Genomic DNA, 25,860 nt, shown 5'->3' on the forward strand with positions numbered 1-25,860 from the left:
GCCGAACCCTGAGTGGTGAAGTGGACGTGCGGCCAGTCCGTCCTGGACTGGACCTGCCCGGCGCCCGGCGGGCAGCTGACCACGTAGCAGAAGGTGCACTGCTCTCGGCTGCAGCGGCGCACCACCACGGCGGCCGTCCCACCTGTGATGATGTCCTCGATGGTGCCGTCCTTGCCCTCGTAGACGGGCCGGTGGTCCTTGGCCTGGCGCCTGCGGAGCTCGGCGATGAGTTCCTGCTGCTGCTGCCGCTTCTTCTGCGCCTGAACCTGTGCGGTGAGGAGACAAGAGAACAACGTCACACCAGAACTCAGCGATCAGCATCTACACAACTTCATGGAAGGACCATGACCAGCTGGAACAGGATGGACATTCGCAGAGATGGTACTAGTTGCAAGTCTGCTAACGAATGGAGGTACCATTACTACCATGCTGTCTCTGAGCGAGACACTTAACCCCGAGTGTCTCCGGGGGGGGGGGCGGTCCCTGTAAGTACTGATTGTAAATCGCTCTGCATAATAAATACCGTAAATGTAAATATATCAGACGCCCTTATCCAGAGCGCCTTAGTGGGCAGTGGGGGCCTAGTGGTTAAGGAAGCGGCCCCGTAATCAGAAGGTTGCCGCTTCGACTCCTAATCTGCCAAGGTGCCACTGAGTAAAGCACCGTCCCCACACACTGCTCCCCGGGCGCCTGTCATGGCTGCACACTGCTCACCAAGGGTGATGGGTTAAATACAGAGGACTCATTTTATGGGCCAGTGGTGGCCTAGTGGTTGAAGCGGCCCCGTAATCAGAAGGTTGCCGGTTCGAATCCCGATCCGCCCGAGGTGCCACACTGCTCACTCAGGGTGATGGGTTAAATGCAGAGGGCAAATTTCACTGTGTGCACCTAGTGGGTAACACACTCGCCTATGAACCAGAAGACCCAGGTTCAAACCCCACTTACTACCATCGTGTCCCTGAGCAGGACACTTAACCCTGAGTGTCTCCAGGGGGGGACTACTGACTGTAAGTCGCTCTGGATAAGGACGCCTGGTAAGTGCTGTAAATGTACTGGTAGTCAGTGGGGTTTGAACCTGGGTGGGTGGTTATTGGTGGATGGATGAATACTTATTTATTTAAGCGTACGCACGCAAGAAATGCGTTCACACATAAAGCATGAATCCGCGAAACGGAAAGAGAAGTCTTCTCCTGACGTACCTTGGGGTCCTGCTGCTTGGCCTCCTGGGCGAGAAGCTTCTCTCGCGCCGCCTCTTCCTGTTTCTTCCTCTGCTCGTTCTCCTCCACAGCGTCCTGCAGGGAGAAACGCAACCTGTCAGCAACACACACACTTCCTACCAGAGACAGGAACCCCATGAAATCTCTCATCATCTTCCTGACAATAAACACGCGCTCTAAAAACACACTGGGCCTTTGGAGGCCCGTTTCCGAGTGAAGGCCCATAAATCCAACATGAGAACAATCTGAGGAAAAGGTTGGTTGGGTGGAGCTCTGCTGGGTCAGTGTGGAGGACCGACCAGCTGGGTCTTCCTGTTTTGGATGCCTCTGGGTTCTCCTCTCATCCAGGGGCAGAGTGGAAGAAGCTGGCCAGATCTGTTCCCCCTCTCTGCTGGGGGCTTTCCAGAAGAACACGCCTTTTCTATAGTTAGAAAGTACAAGACCTTTCGTGAGGTCTTATCACCTTGTAGGCCTTGATGAAGCGTACAAACACCGGGAAGAAGACGGAAGGTGGAGTCGTCCTCACGGTTTCACCAAAGTAGTTCACCACATTGCTGAAGGCCTCCTAAAAAAAATTAGAAGCACGGTTAGATCAGAGGTTGTTTTTTTCTGTTCTCCTGGAGGCGCTAGGTGGTGCCAGGCTGGCAGGGTGAGATGAAGCACCTCGGCAGTCTTGGCGTCTTTCTGCAGCTTGTCCAGCTGGGCGTCGCTGGTGTGGAGGAAGCCCTTGAGCACCGAGTGATCATGGAGGCTACACTCCCTCCTGATCAGCTCCATACCTTTCCCCAGCTCCTTCACGTCCAGCAGCACATTCTCCAACGACACATGAACCACACAGACACACACCTTCTATCCACACTTCCGCATTCCAACGTGGTGTTCCTCGTGAAAATCTACCTGCAGCAGCTTTGTCCACGAAGTGCAGCTCGTGTAGAAGGTGGCCAGTTCAGGATACTTCTCCTTCACCACCAGGGCGATGTAGTGCAGCAGCGTCATCTTCCGGTCAGTGGACTTTCGTGTCCAGCAGCTGCAGGAAGAGAAGACGCTCATTAGCTGTCCGAAGTCCCGGCGGCCTCCTGGTCCTTCAGCCACGACGTACCAGGTCCAGGCTCTGGAGTTTGAAATCCATACACGGAGCCTCTCTTGCTGCTGTTCATGTAGTTTCCCCAGAGCCAGAATGATCTTGGCAAAAGAACACGTGACGTTAATAACACAGAACAACTTTGTTTATTACAGGTATGTGGTTTTAAAAAATGTAATACCTCAAGGCATCCTTTTTAACTTTGGAGAAGACTTCACTTGTGCTGAAGCCGCAATGATGCCGTTCAGTTGCTGGACAAACGGAATGGAAATGAGGAAACTGTTTAACTATAATCAACAATGATCATTAACAAAAAATTACTTAATATTTTTGGCAAACGAATGATCTACTTTTTCTAAGATGCAACGGTATGCACGTATATACGGCTCTGGTCTGGGGTTGATCTAAAATATGTTTAGGGATGCAACCAGTTTATCTGTTTATGCTCAGGTCACATGACACATTAAAGGTGGGAAAACTTTATAAATGATTAGTTGTACATCACAAAATCCTGTATAGTGTTCACGTCCATTTTCATTTTACCCCGGATGCAAACGTAAATGCTGGTCATGTGACGATGACTATAATGAAAGATATCTAAATGTCTAAATGTCTCCTTGTTTCTGTTGACAAAGACGAGACGTTATTTCCTCTCGTTTAATCGCGTTATTATTTTTATGCAGTTTTTCTGTTTCCTGCGTCTCGGATGACGTCACAGCAGTATTAAATTTCAAGATCTTCTGGTGGGTTGTCAGATGGCCAGGAGACCTTTAGACACTTTCTTTACAATGAAGTGGAAAACAAAGCAAATTGTGTGTCAAAAAAATCTCAGCAAATTCCGTGTCTGGAACGGATGTCGAGAATTCTTGAGTTTATAAGTTGAGTTTATAAGTTGTAATATAATAATAAGTTAAACCTTTTTTAATTATGAAATGGGTTTGAGTAAAAGAAAATGATGTGTTTAGCTTTTCTCCTCGGTACATTAATAAAAAACACTAGATTAAAATATTCATGGATAATTCTGACTAAAATAAGACTAAAATGCTCAGCCTCAGACTAAAACGAGTCTGGACGTGATTAAGACTAATAAAGACTAAAATGACGCAAAGACTAGAATAAAACTAAAAGGAATAGAGGCCGCACTTGACCCACCGGCATCAGCATGTTGACGTTGTCGGTGAAGTTCCCCACGAAGGTGATGATGTTCATGCGCTGCGTGAGCCGCTCGATCTTGCTGAAGTGCAGCATGAAGCGGTCCCTCCTCAGCCAGCTGGTCCAGCGGCCGCCGCTCGCGCTCGTACTGCCGCAGGAGCTTGACCTCGGCGTCCGTCGGCAGGAAGCGCATGAGGCACTCGACAAAGTCCACGGGCAGGGCGTTCAGGTCAAACCTGCGGGGAAAACCCCGAAAATCAATTTCACGATTTCACGCGCTACTTGACTCAGATTTGGATGCATCGCACCTTCATGGCTGAATCATGGTCACTAATGTCACATCAAGGACGTCTATAGGCGCAAACAGGAAGTGTCTGCTTGCTAGTTATCTATGTGTTGGCCTTCTGACACCCAGAAGATGACCTTTAATGACGTTTTTATGAACAGAGTTTCAAAAGGGGAGGAGCCTGTAGGCATGATTGACAGCTCTGACAAACCCTATTTCCTCATTCTGGACATTTTTCTGGACACCCCCCCCGCTTCTGTCAATACGTGACACGCCCCAGGTGAAGCGCAGGGTCCACCTTCTACCTTTCTCCTCTGTTACGTTCTCCTAATACCCCTGGTACACAACGTGGCCACGCCCAACACCAATATGGCAATTATCCGCGCTTCTGATGCGTGACGTTAGTGAACACGACCAACGGGCTCAACAATCAGCAGAATGGCGTACGTCTGAATGGCTTTGCAAATCTCCTCTGTGGTCTTGCTGGCCTTGCGTAGCGTGATGGCCAGGGTTCTTGGAGCGGTTGGCATCCAGCAGGGTGACCTTGTTGATGACCTTCTGGGAGGCTTTGCTCTTAGTGGCAGGACAGGTCCACCACCGCGCCCTGGGCCTTGGTCTTAAACAGCTCCTCAAACCTTTCCAGGTCCAGTTCCTGAAGGAACACAAGACCTTCTGTCTCTTCTTCGTAGATGTCTCATAAAATGAGGGAACTTCATTCTCAGCATTTCCACTCACCTCGAGAACCCGCTCGTCATCAATCTCGTTGAAGACGGTGCCGTTGATCTGATTGGGCTTCAGTGCTGTCCAGTTGAAGACCGGCAGGCGAAACTTGGTCTTGATCGGCTTCTTGATTCTAATGGCTAAAGGGTCGGGTACGGTTCACAAAACGTTCAAAACCATTTAAAGCAACACTATTGGTGGACATTCTCCTTCACCAGATCTCTCAGATCTGTTCATAATCACGAGGAGAACTGGACGACATGCTGATGCGGGTTCTCACCTGACAGCCCAGAAGTCAGGACCATAGATGGCAAACCATCCATCAGAGGTGGGGGCGGCGGTGGCGCAGGAACGTTGTGCCCTGTGGTGCAGAAGACAAAGGGTTTTCTCAGGAGGACGATGGCGAGTCGGACACCTCATTTGGCATCTAGCTGCTCTCTCGAACAAAGGTTCTTCCGCGTCCTGTCTGAGTGGAACCATCTCAGCGCCGGGTCCCAGTGACCCTGGATTTGGCTAAAATTGAAACGGCGTCGGTTCTTCGCTCAGTCAGTATAATAGGTGCCTGACATTCCCGGTTCCTGCCACTGCAGGATAGATAGAGCTCGTTTAAAAAGTATTTCAGACGAGTGTGACACTAACACACGCGCATGCACACACACTCACAAAATTAAAAACAGCCCTTAACAACTCCCTACATGTTCTATTCCTGACAAGTTGGGCCTTATCAGGGCAAAATCTATGGAAACCGAATGAGAATTGCTGGTGTCGTCCTCTTGTAAGTCGCTTTGGATAAAAGTGTCTGTAAAGTCAAGTAAAATAAAGTAAAGAGCTGTAAATCTTGGCCTGAGCCCAACCCGGTCAATTTCTATCATTTTAGTCGGGTTGGTTCGGGTCGGGTGGTGAATGATCGGAACCTCTATCCTTTTCCGTATGATGTGTTTTGCCGATTGGTAAAAGTGAACTGCAGCACGGTGACACGGTGAAACGTGTCCTCTGTATTTAACCGTCACCCTTGTGACAGGCGCCCGGGGAGCAGTGTGTGGGGGGGGGGACCTCGGTGGCACCTTCTGATTACGGGTCCTTTGTGCTTACCCGCTAGGCCACCACCACTTAATACATTTACAGCATTTATCAGATGCCCTAATCCAGATAATGAAATTTGTCTTATTCGATGTTAGAAATTCTGGGCCACCCGTGTCACATGATGCATTTTAACTCTTGCGAGTGAGATGCAGGAACGGATGCTGAGGAGGTGAAACGGAGGCTAGCGATGAGGGCGACTGTGTTAGAAACCCGATCTTTTCCTCCTCCCTCGTTGTACTTGGGTCGGATGTTTATCGGGCTCGGGTTGGTGCTCGCGCCGAATTCTGTCGGGCTTCTAAAGTCGGTCCTGACCCGGAATCACAGCTCAACGGCAGAACATGCAATGAAGAGGCTGGTTCCACCACCGGTCCTGATTTACTAGCACGCTACTGCTCTCTGCTCGCTGTCTGTGTCCGGATGAGTGCAGTACCCTCCGGTGACAGGTAGAGGTGGAGGAGGGGGCGGAGGCGGGGGCGGGGGAGGGGGAGGGGAGGAGGAGCCACCTCTACAGGCACGGACGCAGGGAAAGGGCTTGTCGCCGTCCCGGGGCCGCAGGACCTACGCCGGCGGCGTCCCCGGTCTCTCCCCGAAAAGAGACGCCACCACCCCTCCACCTGCGGCCAGGGCCTCGATGGAGATGTCCCCGTCCGGCTGCTTCGGAGGCGGATGGTGCCCTGCTGCTCCAGCTCCAGCAGCCGCTTCTCGATGTTGAAGTGCCTCTGGAAGGCGGCGTCCTTCTCCTTGATCGCGCGGCGAAGCGTGTGCACCTGCGTGCTGGCCGACTCGTACGTCTCCTGTATCGGCGGGCAGGCGGACAACGTTCATTACCTTCGCCCCACACGCCCACCCCGGGACGTTTATTAAGGTCATCGTGAGGTTACCCTTATGGCCTGGAAGTCCTTGTCCTTCTGCAGCAGCTGCTTCTCCAGCTCGGCTACTTTCATGATGGTCTCGTTCTCCACATCCAGAAGTTTCTCCGTCACCTACGGCAGCATGATGGGCAGAAAACATGATCAGAGAGCAGAGGCCCCTCCCCTCCTGGTCCCTGCACCAACGTGACACAGCAGACGCGCTGGCAGAAGGCCCGGACATTTCACTTTCGACGGGGAATTTGTAAATCGTCCCCCGTGATTCTTGGGGGTGTGGGGGCCAGAAATTGTTGTGAAATTCCCAGAGTGACGGCATGCAGGCCTGTGACCTTTGGCAGCGAGGAGTTCTCTGCCAGAGATCAGGAGAAGCCCTGGCTGCCGGGGAACAATCGTGGCATTACTGAGCGGCCAGAGTAAACTGGACACACACTCGCTGTCTCCGGTACCTACACACACGTTTTACCCGCGGTATCGGGCCGCGGGTAAACGAAACCATCCCCTGGCTCTGAGCTTACGTGGGAGAGATGCTCTTCGAGTTCCTCCACCTTCTCCAGGGCCACGTTCTTGGTCTCGGCGTCCTCCAGCAGTCCACCAACGTCGAAGACGTTGTCCAGGTAGGCCTGGATCTGCACTGACAGCTTGTCACTCTCCGTGTTCTTTAGTTTCTGCAAGAAGACAAAGTCCCTCCGTTAGGATTCGGACTTGTTCAACATCCTCTGGGATCTGAGCTTCTCGCACCTCTAAGAAGTCGTCGAGGCCCGAGTTTCGTGAACTCGTACTGCAGGTGCACGCGGAAGTTCATGTCCTCCACCGAGTGGACCACGATGTTGACGAACTGCATGCAGGCCACCTGCCACACAGACGGGACACCGTGTTTTTACACCGGAGTAAAACGGGAGGAGAAGGAGGAGCTCTGGGCGGCTTCGCACCATGAAATCGATGTTGCCCTCCTCGCAGCGGAAGTAGTCCATCAGCTTCTCGAAGCGGTGCTTCTCTTTACAGACCTGCCATGAGACCACATGCCCACATGAATACAGACACGGAATACTTATTATTTTTTTCATTTCATTTTACGCCCTTATCCAGAGCGACTTACAACCAGTAGTTACAGGGACAGTCCCCCCCCTGGAGACACTCAGGGTTAAGTGTCTGCTCAGGGACACGATGGTAGTAAGTGGGGTTTGAACCTGGGTCTTCTGGTTCATATGCGAGTGTGTTACCCCACTAGGCCACTACCACCCTGTTAGCATTTAATCCCCTGGACATATGACACGTTCTGTCTGAATTTAAACGAGTCCAAGGGTATTTACATAAGAGGCGGGGCCTTTTTAATCCGAGGCCGCCATGTTTGGAAATATTCTGTTATTATTCATTATAGCAGCTAAAATGTTCCTAATAATTTGAATAAACAATGTTCCAGGAAAAAAGAGCACTTTGTTTATCAGTGGTGACAGGAAATATATGCTCATAATCATATTTAATCATTTTGAGAAAAACTGTACTGTATAAAATGTTGAAATTGCTACTGTATCACCACATCTTGCTGTATCAGTATTTCAGGAGGTTTGATGTCCAGCACGGTGCACGTAATCAGAGGAACTGTACACAAGAACCCGGGCCAAACAAAAAGAGTCAATGTCCCATTGTTCCAAAGGTAATGTTCTCCACATGTTCTGCGCAGCCCCCAGACCGATTATGAATATGTAGCATGGACCCGGCCGAGCCTGAGCTGTTTGCAGCACCCGGGGGTCGGCGCTGGAGGTCGGCTCACGGTTCTGCACTTTTCGGTGCATCCTGATGGATATGCCAGTAGATGGTGTGTCGCCGTGGTTACGGAGCCAGTAATCTCCCCTCTCTGGATCGGGTGTCAGTGTTACGACTAGATAAGCCCCACCCCCCATGTTTTTAACACACACACACACACACTCTCTTTTTTCCCCGCCCACCCAGGGAACAGATCCTTATCTTTGCCCACTGTTGATATAGATCTAGCGCCTTAATGAGAAAAATACCCTGAAAACACACACACACACACACTCCATTGTTCTGCCTCCATGTCCCTGGTTGGAGGAAATGCCTACAGGGACATCTGGACTGCAGGTCCTCGGGAAAAAAAACCACCAGAGAGCAGGCGGCGGTGAGGCAGTGTGTGTCCACTGGACACCACACGGGGCAGGGTGCAGCACTTCAGGTGGTACCTCTTTGAAGTTGTCGAAGGCCGAGAGAATGATCTCATGCCCCCCTCGAACCAGACACACAGCAGCCAGGAGCTCCAGCACCAGGGCCTTTGTCCTGTGGACAAAAACCCACAGCAGCTCTGAGGCTTGTGCACACACACACACACACACACACACACGGTGTTGGAAAAACAGGATCTCTACAAAAGACAGAGATAGGATTACCCAGGGTACAAAAACGACCCACCCACAGTAGCTGGGATCTTTTATTCAGGAAAAATGCTTCACTTTTGCAGAAATTTACATTTACAGCATTTACCAGACGCCCTTATCCAGAGCGACTAACAGTCAGTAGTTACAGGGACAGTCCCCCCCTGGAGACACCCAGGGTTAAGTGTCTTGCTCAGGGACAGGTAGTAAGTGGGGTTTGAACCTGGGTCTTCTGGTCCGTACGCGAGTGTGTTACTCACTAGGCTACATCCACCACTACTTTCAGTACCCCACCACCCTTACAGTCAGTAGTTACAGGGACAGTCCCCCCCTGGAGACACTCAGGGTTAAGTGTCCTGCTCAGGGACACGATGGTGGGGTTTGAACCTGGGTCTTCTGGTCCATACACGAGTGTGTTACCCGCTACTACCCCCCTGGGCCGTATTTTCCTGATGCTGTAACACGGCGGAACGTGTGGGGAATGCTGGTGTTGATGGAGGACGTGCTCATGTATAAAAGGGGGATTAGGGAACCGGTGGAGGTCGGCGGCATCTTACCGGGAGTTCCTGTTGTTCAGGCTCAGTGCAATTTCATTGACCGCATGAGGGTGGGACATGACCAGGTTGAAGCCGTACTACAAGAGAAAGATCACATGAAGGAAAGATCACGAGAAAGTGGGAACCTGCAGAGGATCCAGGCCACTTCACATCTGCATTGGACCTAACCGCATGCACTTCCCACCGTGGCCTGTCGGGGGAGCATCAGCTACGGAAGGGGTAGTTTTACGAGGTCTGCTGAGGCATTTTACCATAATTTGCCGTACCTGGTAATTCATGATGGCCCGTAAACACATGATGCACACGTGCACGTCGTCCTTCTGGCTGACCAGCCGAGAGTTCTTGATGGTTCTGCTGTTGCTGGCCGAGCCGTAACTGTTAACAAACAGCACATGTGAGCAACAGGGGTGGCCTGCGGGGATCTACGCGGGGGTCCGCGGCCCCGTTTCATCCCGGCAGCCACCAGCGGGGATCAGACAGGCCTGTTTATGGCCCTCGCAAAGATCACGTCTCGAGCTGTAACTGCTCGTTTCTTCATGGAACATCAAAATCTGTGCAAAACAGAAGAAAACTGCAATCTGGACGATATTATATTTAAATGTTTATTATATATTTTGAACGTTTTCGAGTGCACATTCAGGACACAGCATGTCCTCCGCACGTCATGTCGTCGGCCCTGCTCTTCCTGTACAGGAAGCGAGAGCTCCGCCCACCAGCCGGGTCTCGCATGCATGTGGCGCTCCGCCGAAAGCAAGATGGGCAGTGTGGCTAGAGCCCGGTGCATGCTGGGAGATCGCGTTACCCTGGTTCTCTGTATGCTGATGTGCGGCAGCTGTGTGTGGATCACACATATATAACTCCTGTTATATATCGAAGTGTGTGTGTGTGTGTGTGTGTGTATCAGGGTCATAGACAGCCAGATGTTGCCGATATTGTAATATCATTTTTTTCGGTCCATAAAAAGCCTCCTGCAAAGTGTGAGTGTTTCCTTTCCTTCGTGTGGCCACCATCCACCGACCAAGGAGCACGTAGCGTGACCTCTCAACAGCCTGGAAAGATCACGAGATCACGCCCTCGTCATCCAGAACGCGTTCTAGACTGTTCCGCTGCGTGTTGTGTGATGGATCCTTTACTTTGAGGAGGCCTGCATGTCTCGCCCAGCTTTTCTGTAGACTGGTATGAGAGGCTCTGCAGCAGCGGGGCGGGTGTTAGTGGGTGGAGCAGCTCGGGCGGGGCAGGGCAGGGCGGGGCCGTGATACGCACCGCAGGACAGACTGGCGCGCCGAGCGCACCAGCGTGTTGCAGAAGGGCCGGCTGCCGCTCTGGTGCAGGTCCTCGATGGAGCGGCTCCAGGACCTGGACTTGTCCAGCGTGCCGACCTCCCCGTTGTCCAGCCCCTCGAAATCCAGCCTGCGGCGTGAGTGGACAGACCGACGGACGAGCAGACAGACACACAGACAGACAGACCACACCCACGTGGACATACAAGAAGGGAGGGGTCTGGTTAGGGGCAGGTTCAGGGCACCGCTCGGGCACAGCAATATGGCCGGGAGGTGGAGCAGCGCAGCAGACACGTGCAACACATTGGACCTGGCCACGCCCACAGGCACAGCGTCTATGCAGCAGCTTCAGCACAAACCTGTGTGTGTGTGTGTGTGTGTGTGTGTGTGTGTGTGTGTATGTCTGTGTGTACTTACATAACAGCACACTGTGCAAAAGACAGGTATTTGACCAGGATGTCCAGGCCTCTGTTCTCATCGTTGAGGAACTCTCTCACCCAACTGTAGCAAAAAAGGGGCGGAGTCAGCAGGGAGGAGGTCAAAGGACAAAGTGAAGCAGTCAGAGGGCATGTAGGCGGGTTCATTACGTTTCTCCCCCTGAGATGCAAACAGAACGGGGGCAAAAACAGGGGACGTGGTGGCCTAGTGGTTAAAGAAGGTAGTCAGAAGGTTTGCGGGTTCGAATCCCGATCTGCCAAGGTGCCACTGAGGTCCCCTTGATGAAGGTACCGTCCCCACACACTGCTCCCCGGGCGCCTGTCATGGTGCCCACTGCTCACCAAGGGTGATGGTTAAATACAGAGGACACGTTTCGTTGTGTCACCGTGTGCTGTGCTGCAGTGACTCACAATGACAATCACTTCACCTTCGCTTTCAGAAGATTTTTGGACGCGTGAAATAGGTCAGAAACAGAAAGGGGGTTTCTGTTTCTGACCTATTCACACACACACACACACTGTTGCTGATTCATTGCAGACAGGGCTGCAGCCGCAGCATTCATTATAAGATCCTGTGTGTGTGAGAGAGAGAGAGAGAGAGGGAGGGTAGAAGGTAAACTGAACAGACAAAGGAAGAGAGATCGGCAGAGAGAGGGGGTTTCTGGGTATAAAAAGCGCGTGAGGTTGAGGCCCGACCGTCAGTTTCCTGTCTGCCTCCCCGCCCCCCTTTCCTGTCCTGCCAGATGCTGCTTCAGATTGGCTCGGCACGCGGAGGAATAACACGTCGGAAAAAGGGGGCAGAGTTCGGAGCCGGAGTGACGAACAGACCCCCGTCCCGGAGAGAAAGTGTCCGAAAATAGCCCCGCGCCGCTCGGCATCTGGGAAAGCATTAGAGCCAAGGGGCGGAAAACAAAGACAGATCCACGTCTGAGCCTGAATCACCGGCCAGACGGAGTCCAACGGGAGCGCGCGTCTCCAAGCAGGTCCTCTTCTGAGACGTGTTTCCTGTCCCTGCAGACGCGCGATGAGAACCATCTGTGCCGGGGAGAGACGACGGGCCCGAGCCCACAACTGGGCACCAGGGAGCCGAGGAGGAACAAAAAAAGCTGACGTCAGCACCCCCGTTCCACAGGCTGTCCGTCGCTCTGCAGACCAGGAGGTGGACGGATCGAGACACATCCCACACCGCACCTTCACCCTCCAACCCTGAACCAAACGAACACAAAGCGACAGGCGCAGCTGGGCGGCACATCACGTCACCCCATTCAATAATGACGCTGAGCATGATGGGAAAATGATGAGAATCTGACACCCTGTGCCGTTCGAATTGGGACACGGCAGCCAGTCAAACCTGCTCGGGAACTCCGACCAGCGTTGTCCTGCTCTACTTCCACCTCTACAACGGAACAGAAACAGGAGTAACCGAGTAATCTGAGGACTGGATTACTAGCAGGTCCACCTCTGAACACCAGCCGACGTCTACAACTAATACTCAATACGCAACCTTCTCAAATTCTCCACACCACCCCACAACCTTCCCAACTTCTCCACACCACCCCTACAAACTTCTCCACACCACCCCTACAAATTTCTCCACACCACCCCTACAACCTTCCCAATTTCTCCACACCACCCCTACCCAACACACCACCCCCACAACCTTCACAACTTCTCCACACACCCCCACAACTTTCCCAACTTCTCCACACCACCCCCACAACCTTCCCAACATTTCCACACACCCCACAACTTTCCCAACTTCTCCACACCACCCCTACAACCTTCCCAACTTCTCCACACCACCCCTACCCTACAACCTTCCCAACTTCTCCACACCACCCCTACAACCTTCTCAACACCATCCCTAAAACCTTCCCAACTTCTCCACACCACCCCTACAACCTTCCCAACTTCTCCACACCACCCCTACAACCTTCACAACTTCTCCACACCACACCCCCACAACCTTCCCAACATCTCCACACCACCCCTACAACCTTCCCAATTTCTCCACACCACCCCTACCCAACACACCACCCCCAAAACCTTCACAACTTCTCCACACCCCCACAACTTTCCCAACTTCTCCACACCACCCCTACAACCTTCACAACTTCTCCACACCACCCCCACAACCTTCCCAACATCTCCACACACCCCACAACTTTCCCAACTTCTCCACACCACCCCTACAACCTTCCCAACTTCTCCACACCACCCCCACAACCTTCCCAACATCTCCACACCACCCCTACAACCATCCCAATTTCTCCATACCACCCCTACCCAACACACCACCCCCACAACCTTCACAACTTCTCCACACACCCCCTACAACCTTCTCAACACCATCCCTAAAACCTTCCCAACTTCTCCACACCACCCCTACAACCTTCACAACTTCTCCACACCACCCCTACAACCTTCCCAACTTCCCCACACCACCCCTACAACCTTCACAACTTCCCCACACCACCCCTACAACCTTCCCAACTTCTCCACACCACCCCCACAACCTTCCCAACATCTCCACACCACCCCTACAACCTTCCAACTTCTCCACACCATCCAACCTCTGAGCCATCATTATACCTCACACTGCACCTCGTGTTCTCCGACCCTCCAGTCCTGCTCGCCTGGTCCCTCCATCTCTGAAGATATGAGGAAGGCCCTCATTAAATGTGCCCTGCCCTCTTCTCTGTCTTGAGCCCTCGGTGGTGGAATGAACTTCCCCTCGAGGTCAGAACAGCTCAGTCGCTGAGTATTTTCAAACGGCAGCTGAAGACCTTCCTCTTCAGAGAAAACTTGAACTAACTTGTAACCTTCTAACAGTCTGAATTATGTAAGGAAAGTAATAAAATGATTGTATTGATGGTTGGGGTGCTTTGCAGGCCTGGACCACCGTACGTTGATATCTTACCCGATGTGATTGGTCCGCAGCGATATCTCCAGCTCCCTCAGGACCTTGGTGGATTCCTGAACCCGCCTGCGGAATTTCTGTGGGGGGCGCAGAGGAATTCTCGGGTTGGTCTGATGCTTATCGAGAGCTTCTGTTGAGGATCGGCTCAGTTGCTGGGAAAAAGTCTCACCTTGCGCGTGACTCCGGGGTCTAAGTATCCACGCAACTTCTGGATGTACGTGTGTGGGGGGTTCTTCACCTGGAACCGTTCCTGACAAAAAATCCAGACAAAAAGGTTCTACGTGGTTTCTATGGCTGCACCGAAAACGCAGGAGCTAGGAACCAATATCATTTCTGGAAGTCATTTGTGGTAGTAGCCTAGTGGGTAACACACTCGACTATGAACCAGAAGGCCCAGGTTCACACCCCACTTACTAGCATTGTGTCCCTGAGCAGGACACTTAACCCTGAGTGTCTCCAGGGGGGGGGGACTGTCCCTGTAACTACTGACTGTATAGTCGCTCTGGATAAGTGCGTCTGATTAATGACATAAATGTAAATGTGATTTGTAGAACCATTTGCAACAATGAAGGTGGGTAGAAGGGCGTGGTCACCTGGTCACATATGAGGTCCCATTTCTTCTCGCTGTCGTACTGGCGCAGGAGGCGGGCTTTGTCGGGGGGCAGGTTCATAGAGTTCTGCAACAGAGGAACGAAATTGAATGAGAGGCGGCGTGATGCCCAAACCCCGCCCCCTGTCACAGAGGGGTCCGAGTCACACCCTCGAAAACACAGTGACACAGCACTGTGACATATATTTCCATTTGGATGAGTCCAGAATAAGAAAAAATAACAGAGCTGAACTGTCATTCAGTAACATGATCTTTTTTGCCGATGACGAGTGACAAAAATTGAGTTTTTTGGGTGCATGGAATTCAGAGACACTGCTATGGGTACACAATTCCACACCAGAAAGAAGCACGAACAATATGCAAAACCTTCCAAAAATATCAATAACAAATCACATATTGTCAAAAAAAAAAATGTATTGACGTAAAAAAAATCACTTTCATCCAGAACTTTCCACACGTGCATGAATCCTCCTCACTGCAACAACAGTGATATGTGTGTGTGAGAGAGAGACGGGAAATGGGGGGTTTATCCCAAATTCTCAGCGTTGTGACGATACTAAATCCAACGAAAAGTCCGGGACGGACTTCTCGGTTTAAACGCACATGAGCTGCAGCAGCGCTGCGCCACACCAACACGGTCCCTCATCTGAAAGAAGCCCCAGAGATGGGAGCCTGGCCTCAGCCCCGGCTTCCATAACCCACCCGGTGCGGAGAGAACAGGAGGAGAAAACCAGGCAGGCTGGTGCATTCCAGATGTCCGGAATTACGGCAGGAATGCGTCCTGTTTATAACACTTACAAATTGCCCATAAATTCATCCTCTCCCACCCAGAATGCATCTCTCCTTCTCCAGCCTCATGCGCCAGAGTGTAAAACCGGTCTGTGTGAAGGGATGCGACAGAACACCATCACAGTCGAACCCACAGAATGGCACAACGGCCACAGTTTACAGATGCACAAAATACACCCAGAACGATCAGAAGTGTAGGAATCCCCTGAAATGATGAATGTTCAATAACCTCAAAAAACCAGCAGGGTTGGGTGATACCAAGTGTTCTGCAGGGGCTGTGTAACTTTACCGGATGATTAAACATGCCATTATTTGGCAAATGAAATCAATTAAGAAAACCAACAAGTTATTAATGCAAGATAATGAATGTATTTATTAATCGGAATGGTTTGATTATATGGCTGGATCAGATTTTTGCAGGGGTCGTGACCCCCCTAACCCCGCACAAATTTGGCCTACGGACAACGTGAGACAACGTCCCTCACCTCCAGTGGGTGGCCCAGCCATTCCTACATGTTCCTATACATGGAAACAGTTTGGACAAGCCTGCTGTAGACGAATCGTCACAGCACACAGGCACACCATCACAGCTGCGGCGGGAACTCGATCGCGGGTTTTACTAATCAAGCCGCCGCCCACTCCATCAGCAGGAGGTAGAATTGTAGCCTAAATCACAATTTTCCTGCATACATGAATTTCTGTCTTAACGCATCATAATCACTGTCCTCTGAAATAAGGAACCAACTACAGTACCACCCGGCACGTTTTGTTGGACAAAGTTTGAAAAGGGGAGGAGCCTGTAGGCATGATTGACAGCTCTCAGAAAAAAAGTGAAGTGATTGTCACTGATACACAGCACACGGTGCACACAGTGAAATTTGTCCTCTGCACCCTGAGTGAGCAGCGGGCACCATGACAGGCGCCCGGGGAGCAGTGTGTGGGGACGGTGCTTTGCTCAGTGGCACCTTGGCGGATCGGGATTCGAACCGGCAACCTTCTGACTACGGGGCCACTTCCTCATTCTGACTGTCAATTCATCACATCAAAAGCATATTAGTATCATGTGACAATCACAGTTCAGATAGCGACGCTGCATGGACCAATCAGAATGCAGTTAGCTAGAATAAAATACCTAGAACACAGAACCCTGGCTATAAAACTCTCTGTTGTCCTTGTTTGGGAACTGGACCCTACTTGCTGCCATTCCAGGTCAGATCTAATTGGATGCCAGTTAACCTAATTCTGCAAATTACATTTCCTTCTTCTTCTTTCTCCTTCCGTCATCGTAAGACGCAGGAGCAGGGATGGCGTTCCGTGCCGCGAGGAGCGGGTGCAGCGGAACAGCATGCGTTTGTTCCATGGGAGACAGCAGACACCCAGCCCAGGGCCGAAAATCAAGTCCAGAAAGACTCCTCAATAACTGGCGGCCGCTGCCCACCCCAGTGGCACAAAAACAGGCCTTCTGTAGTTTGATGAGAAGAGCGCGGGCGTGGGGGGGCGCGGCGCGCCGTCCGCTGGCATTTCCAACAATGGACAAAAGCGGCGGACTCACAGCGGCCCAACAGGCACGACTGATGTGGTTCGCAGCGGCTGCGAGGTGGAACGTTACGTTTCCGGTTCTAAAAGGCCTCTGGTTGGTATTTCAGCAAGAAAAAAGGCGGACATGACAAAAACGGAGAAGGAAAGTACCGGCCTGGGGGGCGGGGCAGAGGAGGAGGACGCAGGATGTGGCGCGGTGTCGGATTGCCGGGCGACGCAGAGGCCAAGTTCAGCAGATTAGAGTCACGCACAGCTCATACACACACACACACACACACACACACTTACTCCCAAATAAACAAATGAAGAAAATACCCTGCAGGGGCAACAGGAAGTTTCCCACAGACTGACGCGTACGCCTCCCTGCTTGGCACTGGTGCATTCTGGGTCCAGCCCCCGACTGAAAGGTCACCGCGGCATTCCCGCGCTTTTTAGCCCCTTTTCGTCCGTAAACACCCGGTCTGGGTTGCGGCGCTTCCTCTCCGTGACCCATGAAGAGGTCGGTAGATGCCACTGACGCTTTCACCATCGCGACCAACCTGCAGTGCATCATGGGTATCCAGAGGCTGCCACACATAACGGTCACCACCTTGGTTATCTAGAGGAAGGGGCGGAGCACAGACAAACTGCGAGCAGGAAGTTGCAGCTGTTGGAACAGTGACCCCTCCCCATTCAGACGTAAGGGCATGTCGTCATTGGCAACGGTGGTATTATTCCCAAAATGATGCTCAAGAAGTTCCTCAGGAATGGACTGCTGTTTGTGCTAATATTTCGATATTTTTTGGTGTCATCATAGATATCGGTATTGCACATTTTCTTGAGAAATCGTGATATGACCACTATCACTGTGACCCAAATGTCTCAAGTCATGCTAAAAATGCACCGTTCTCTGTAAAGTAGCACCGGAACGTTCTCATATCATGTTGAGCAGCGCGGAGCACCGGCCTCCTAAAATCCCCTCTTCCCACACAAAGGCATATTTTCATAGTACATTTTTGCCGAACAGATCCTGGGCACGGGCGATGGGAAACGCAAACCTTGAGCGTGGCGACTGGGCCGGAGTGTCTGGACCGGGGTCAAAATAAACGTCCCCCCGAAAAAACCGGGAGACGATTCCCTTCCTTTCCTGCAGCCAGAGGAAACCCAACCCAGCTCCAGGAGAGCTTCCTGTCCTCAAGTCTCTCTCATTCTGACCGTCCAACGCTGTCATCAATGAATCAAATAATTTGGACAAAAAAACTTTATTAGTGAAATGGGGAAATTCGTGGAATGGGGATTTGCAGAGACAAATAGCCAGGAATGAAAACATTCCGACTCCACCCACAGCCTGAGCTAGACCCCGCCCCCTCACCACACTGACCAATTGTTTATAATGCAACCATCTGAATGCATATTGAACGGGTCAGTTCTTCTCTCGGATTACCAAGACACTTTACGAAGTTTCAAAAGTCAATAAGTCGATCATTTATTCAAAAATTAATTTCCCACAGCTGATGCATCAAAACAGCAATCCCAGAAGTGAAAGCTGGAACCGTGAGCAGATTCACCAAACCAGGGGTGACTTCCTCCACCCTCATGACAAAAGCCAGAAACAGATGATGTGAATGTAAACACGGTGTTCATACAATGGGTGACAAATGACGGCCTTCCACTCGCTCCTGTAGACAGGAAGTCCTGTTTATTTCCCCCGAATCCCTTCCCGCCAACATGTCACCTGCACCAAGTAGTGGTGTTGCCGGATACGTCAAAGTGAAGCAATGAACACTTAACATGCGTAAAAAATCAATCATGTTCCGCTGAAATATTGAATATTGCGATTTGTTACAGACATGTCGGAAGCGGACATGCACATAGATCCTCGGGTCGACTTTTATTCCAGAATCCTGACCGGCGAGCCAGTGAACCTGGCGCCTTAAATAACGCGGCGTTTCTCAGGTGAGCGAGTGTGAGAACCGGCGGCTTCCCTTTCTCCACACCGACACCCGATCTGACGCCATTTACACAGAAACCCGAACCCGCCAATCACAACAAAGACACCGGACCACCCCCCCTCCACGCGGCCAGCGGCGGTCAATCAGGCAAGCGCACAAAGCGCCTGTCACGCGGTTTACTGCGAGGCCACCGGCCATTAAAACACTCCCGATGACACCAGCACCTCCACGTCCAGCGGCTCAGGAACGCAGCTCCTTCATTTACACGCTCATCTCTGGCGGTCCGGCACCACTTTTAATGCCAAAGAAGACTGGAAAGGGCCACTAGGTCCAAATGCATGCTGGGAAGTGTGTGTGTGTGTGTGTGTTCTGCCCGTCAAAGAAATTCATTCCTGTCGTGCCCTGAAAGCCTTGAGCTCTCCCCAGAGGCCCAAACCACACAGCCTCCGGCCCCTGACCTTCCAGACAGGCACGCAGAAGACCCCCGTCCCCCACCCGACGCACAGGAAGGAGGGGACGGCGCTGGGCCTCATTTACAGCCCGTTAGCGCCCGGACCCGGGGGCCAGATGTGACGATTTTATTAGTAATAAACTCCCGCTGGTGCCGCACCTCAAATCTCGACTGATATCTGGTCAGCATCGTATTTTATTGGTGTATTTTTGAGGTGCTATTATAAAAACGTGTGCTGGTGAGAGTGTAAGAAAAACTACACTCCGGAATGTAGAACGTAATCTGCGGCCATCGCGGAGCAGCTAGCAATATTCCGGAGGGTTCCAGAATATCCGGAACAGGTGTGACATCTGCCGTTATCACAACATTCATACCTGTTCATGCAACCATCAAAAACACATTGCAGGGAGGTAGTAGCCTAGCAGGTAACACACTCGCCTGTGAACCAGAAGACCCAGGTTCAAACCCCACTTACTACCATCGTGTCCCTGAGCAGGACACTTAACCCTGAGTGTCTCCTGGATCAGCCTGGATCAGTCAAGCATGGACAAATATGTGATTTTTGGCTAAAAGCGTGTGAATTGTTGGGCAGTGGTGGCCTAGCCGTTAAGGAAGTGGAGTCATAACTTTGCAGTTGCAGGTTCAAGTTCGGAGCTGCCAAGGTGCCACCGAGGTCCCCTTGACGAAGGTGCCGTCCCCACACGCTGGTCCCCGGGCGCCTGTCATGGTGCCCACTGCTCACCAAGGATGATGGTTAAATACAGAGGACACATTTCACTGTGTCACCGTGTGCTGTGCTGCAGTGTCTCACAATGACTAAAACTTTCGCCATGTTCCTGTTTACTTACACCCCAATATTATAATGATATTAAGTGAAAAAAAAAAATTAATAATAAGTTGCCAATATCACATGCTGGTGCTTCCATATATAACACTGAATACCAAAAATCCTTAGTTTATGTACGTTTTTAAACCAATTTATTATATCAATAATCCACGATCAAGCAGACGTTTCGGGGTCTGACCTTAATGTTTGAGCGACTGCAGATTAATGCTGGACTCGTCTGGGTGACCGAACCCGTCGGCGCCAGAGGCCTGAGAACCCGGGAGGACCCGAGTGATCAAACAGAACCGAGTGCAGAACACGCCTGCGGTGTGACAATCATGAGATTCTCCTCGTATCGGTCATGATCGCAGGACCTGCTCAGAAAGGCAGAGGTCTGATGGGCGAGAGACTGTGTGAGTGTGTGTGTGTGTGTGTGTGTGTGAGAGAGAGAGAGAGAGGGAGGAAATGTTCCTCATTCAGTAACGTCGTCGCACAGAAGTTCTGTAGACTCTGGTCTGAGTGGATTAGCCGTACGGTATATTAGACTTTGTGCGTGTGTGTGTGTAGGAGGGGGAGGTTCTCTCTCTAAAACAACACAATCACAGAGCCCCCATTGTAGAGAGAAGGAAACCACTACCCTGAAGCACACACACACACACACACACACACACACACAGCTGCACCATGCCTCACCAACCCCCTACCACAAATGCTTCCACATGTACGCAAGCAGACACACACACACACACACACACACACACACACACACATTCCTACACATTCACACACATCTAATGCTGAGATGGAGACCTGGCGATGATGATGATGATGATGATGGAATACTTGATGTGGAACTGTCTGGTGTGTGTGTGTGTGTGTGTGTTCTCTTATGAAGAAGCTAGCAAAGCCCCAGATGGTGAAGAGTCCCGGTGGTAAATATGGAGGTGTTACTATGAGGAGGAGGAGGAGCTCCGCTCTTGCACTGTCAGGCCAGGCTCCTCCCACCACGGCAGATCAACGGAGTCAATTTCGCGCAGATTCAGGGTTCCCAGAGCCCTCCGAACGCAACTGAGAACGATTTAGGTGAAATGTCCCGTAAACACCGCGCACAGCCTGAGCCCATTAGTTCCAGACGAGTGGTGTCTATCAAACGCGCCGTCCGGGGGGTCAGGGGTCACGCCGGGATTCCGCTGTTAATAACGGACCCGTGAGAACGAGCCTGTCGGCCCACGCCGGCACGGCAGTTGCTGCCCATCGACGAGAGCCGGAACGTTGGTGGAACCGTAACGGGAACCGTGGCCCGCCGCCAGATCGAAAGGGGGAATTTTCTCCCTCCGCGGCTCAGGCCGAGCGGCGACCGCAGGAATCCGGCACCGCCGCCGAGAGCCCGGAGCGGGGCGCGGCCTGAAAGGGGATACGAGCCGAGAGCCCCGGCTCGCCGGACGGCCCACGCCCCCCTCGCGTCACCCCGCTGCTAACACCAAAGCCATCTGGAGCAGCCCGGCCCGGCCCAGACCTCAGGAATTCACCACGCCGGTCCAATCAGGAGGTTCTAAACACAGGAACCGGCCCACGTCACCACGCGCCGGAACGCGTTCCTCTAAAGTGTCTTGCTCAGGGACACGATGGTAGTAAGTGGGGTTTGAACCTGGGTCGTGTGGCGGCTGGACGGCGGGAAGATGCCTTCAGCCAAACCCGGCATTTTATTAGCTTCCACGCCACGCTTCAGTAGCGCCTCTGCTCAAGACATTAGCCGGAATGACATCAGAATGTCTCCACAACCACTCCAAGCGTGTCTCTGCACTGCGGCATCATGGGATACACGGACACACAATCCCTGGAAATGTAACGTGGCGGCTGAAAGAATGGCCATTGTTCGCGTTTGGAGGACAGAAGACTAGAAGGGAAGTCTTCGACGCCGCATGACGTTTCTCCAGAACGTTTCGACAAAATGTCTAACTGATGGAGAAAAGATCGTTAACACAATGGGAGGAGCTAAGTCTCGTTTACCTGTTCCTGCATGAACCACAGACGACCAAAAAGTGAAGTGATTGTCACTTGTGATACACAACAGCACAGCACATGGTGCACACAGTGAAATTTGTCCTCTGCATTTAACCATCACCCTTGGTGAGCAGTGGGCACCATGACAGGCGCCCGGGGAGCAGCGTGTGGGGACGGTGCTTTGCTCAGTGGTACCTTGGCGGATCGGGATTCGAACCGGCAACCTTCTGATTACGGGGCCGCTTCCTTAACCGCTAGGCCACCGCTGCCCCCAAAAAGCCACGTCCAACCAATCAATGTTCACACATGGGCAGAATAAAAACGTATAGCATCATATCATGCGTATCGTGGTAACCTAGCGGAATAAGAAGCAGACCCGGAAACGGAAGGTTGCCGGTTCGAACCCCGAACCGCCATGGTGCCACCGAGGTCCCCTTGATGAAGGTCCCGTCCCCACACGCTGCTCACCAGGTGCCTGTCATGGTGACCACTGCTCACCAAGGGTGACGGTTTCACGTGATGTTCTGACAATCACTTTCACTTAAAACAGTGAAATTTTATAGGAACGTGACATGGCAACGGGTCTTATGGAGCAATTTTGGGTTCGAAGTGCGGAGAAGGTCAGGAGAGAGCTGCAGTTTTGGGGTTTGGAGCTGCGGTCAGACAGTGATGCTGGAGATCAGGTCAAAACTGATGTTCTATTATCCATTTCCTTTAACGAACTGACTACAAATTGACCCTTTCTTCCCTACAAGACCTCGCCCCGAGAACCCAGCAGCACCCTGACCACTAAACTCCACCGAAGACCAGAGCCACGGCCCTCACTTCCTGAGGAGCTCTGATGAAGCTTCATCTCTGAACAAGCGCAGAACATCGCCTGATAGCAGCAAGATGAGGAAAACGTTCTCGTTCCCACAGATACCGAGTATCTGAGTGACTGTTCTATTGAAGACGTTCTTTATTCCAGCTGGCGAGTTTCAGAAAACCGATTTGCATTAAAACCGTTTCTGTTCCCTCCAAACATTCTCGATTCTGTTTGCTGCAACATTCCGCCGCGGCGCGTCCCTGTAACTCCGCCCACTGAACTTGTGACTTGTTTATAAACGGCAATAATAAACGCAGAACCCAGTTTTTCGTCTGGAGAGGAGGGCTTTCAATTGTTCTTTCATAACCACTCCGTGCGAGAACAATGTCCACATTGCTGCAGCTTCAAACAAGAAGCTGGCGAAGAAACAGCACGCAGAACTCGGAACCGGTAAATCACAGTACAGCCGGATTTACCAGTAGCCAAGAACAACAGGAGAACCATGCAGAGGTTCTCGACAAAACATTCTGTCTGAACAAGAGGCTGCGTTTTAACCAGAACTTCACAGCAGAACATGGACCAGTCATTGTGATGAGAGTAAAGGAGCTCAGGACAGTAGGAAGGTGTAAACCAGACATGATATACGATACAGAACAGACTTATAATAGAACACAGAAACAGAATACAGAGCTTTAACGGAGTGTTAGAACACGGAAGAGTAAGAGAACGCAGGACAGTATCAGTAACAGGACATGGGAGGGTAGCAGAACACATGACGGTAGCAGCACAATAACAGGACACAGAACTATATCAGAACATGAAAGAGTATCAGTATACAGAGCCGTAGCAGAACATGGAACAGTATCAGTATGCAGAACAGTAACAGTCCAAGACAGTATCCATATGCAGAACCGTAGCAGAACATGGAACATAGTCAGCATACAGAACAATAACAGAGTCCAAAACGGTATCAGTATACAGAACAGTAGTAGAAATTGGAACAGTGTCAGTATGCTGAACATCAGTAGAACATGGAACAGTATCAGTATGCAGAACAACAGAACATGGAACAGCATCAGTAGAACATCAGTAGAACATGGAAGAGCATTGGTATGCAGAACAGCAGAATAACATTGAACAGTATCAGTACGTAGAACATGGAACAGCATCAGTATACAGAACATCAGTAGAACATCAGTAGTACATGGAACAGTATCAGTAAGTAGAACATGGAACAGTATCAGTATGCAGAACAGCAGTAGAACATGGAACAGTATCAGTATGCAGAACAGCCGAAGAACATGAAATAGCATCAGTATGCAGAACACTAGTAGAACATCAGTAGTACATGGAACAGTATCAGTAAGTAGAACATGAGTAGAACACGGAAGGGCATCAGTATACAGAACATCAGTAGAACAGCAGTAGAACATGGAACAGTATCAGTAAGTAGTACATGGAACAGTATCAGCATGCAGAACAGCCGAAGAACATGAAATAGCATCAGTATGCAGAACACTAGTAGAACATCAGTAGTACATGGAACAGTATCAGTAAGTAGAACATGAGTAGAACACGGAAGGGCATCAGTATACAGAACAGCAGTAGAACATGGAACAGTATCAGTAAGTAGAATATGGAACAGTATCAGTATGCAGAACAGCCAAAGAACATGAAACAGCATCAGTATGCAGAACACCAGTAGAACATCAGTAGTACATGGAACAGTATCAGTAAGTAGAACATGGAACAGTATCAGTATGCAGTAAGTAGAACATGGAACAGTATCAGTATGCAGTAAGTAGAACATGGAACAGTATCAGTATGCAGAACACCAGTAGAACATCAGTAGTACATGGAACAGTATCAGTAAGTAGAACATGGAACAGTATCAGTATGCAGAACAGCCGAAGAACATGAAACAGCATCAGTATGCAGAACACCAGTAGAACATCAGTAGTGCATGGAACAGTATCAGTAAGTAGAACATGGAACAGTATCAGTATGCAGAACAGCCGAAGAACATGAAACAGCATCAGTATGCAGAACACCAGTAGAACATCAGTAGTACATGGAACAGTATCAGTAAGTAGAACATGGAACAGTATCAGTAAGTAGAACATGGAACAGTATCAGTATGCAGAACAGCCGAAGAACATGAAACAGCATCAGTATGCAGAACACCAGTAGAACATCAGTAGTACATGGAACAGTATCAGTAAGTAGAACATGGAACAGTATCAGTATGCAGAACAGCCGAAGAACATGAAACAGCATCAGTATGCAGAACACCAGTAGAACATCAGTAGTACATGGAACAGTATCAGTAAGTAGAACATGGAACAGTATCAGTAAGTAGAACATGGAACAGTATCAGTATGCAGAACAGCCGAAGAACATGAAACAGCATCAGTATGCAGAACATGAGTAGAACATCAGTAGAACGTGGAACGTGAAAGTAAGAGATGAGGAAGAACACGGAACGCGTATGAGGGCGTGTGGGTCTGCGGGACTTTTGGGGGACTGGGACGTGACGTCACCGCGGGCTTTTTATTGTAAACTCGAAGGAATAAAAGTCCGACTGACCAGAACCAGGGCGAACCTCTCCTCCAGCTCGGCGAGGTCGGGCATGGGGACTTTCAGCGGCATGATGTGGTGCTTCATCTCCGCCTGGCCGTCCGCGCTCTCCATGTTCCCCATCGTGCAGAACACAAGTAAAAGTTCCTGTCGTGAAGAAGGTCTTCAGTGCCGATCCTCCACCATCCCGGTCCAGAAAAGCGTCATGGTTCTGGTTCTCCCGGACAGTCGGTCCATGTCACCCCGCCCGGCGCACGGAGCCCATCGGTCCGGCCGCTCCGCATCTGTCCGCTGCCTCCATTCATCAAGCTGCTCCGCGCCCCCGCGGCCGAGAAGCGC

General features: G+C 51.1%; 1 pseudogene; it reads right to left on the reverse strand.

The window, feature by feature from the left end:
- The window catches only part of LOC114783551 (formin-like protein 3), a 26,594-nt pseudogene extending 734 nt beyond the window's left edge, over positions 1 to 25,860 (reverse strand).

Source organism: Denticeps clupeoides, unplaced genomic scaffold, assembly GCF_900700375.1.
Source record: "Denticeps clupeoides unplaced genomic scaffold, fDenClu1.1, whole genome shotgun sequence".
NCBI classification, from domain to species: Eukaryota; Metazoa; Chordata; class Actinopteri; order Clupeiformes; family Denticipitidae; genus Denticeps; species Denticeps clupeoides.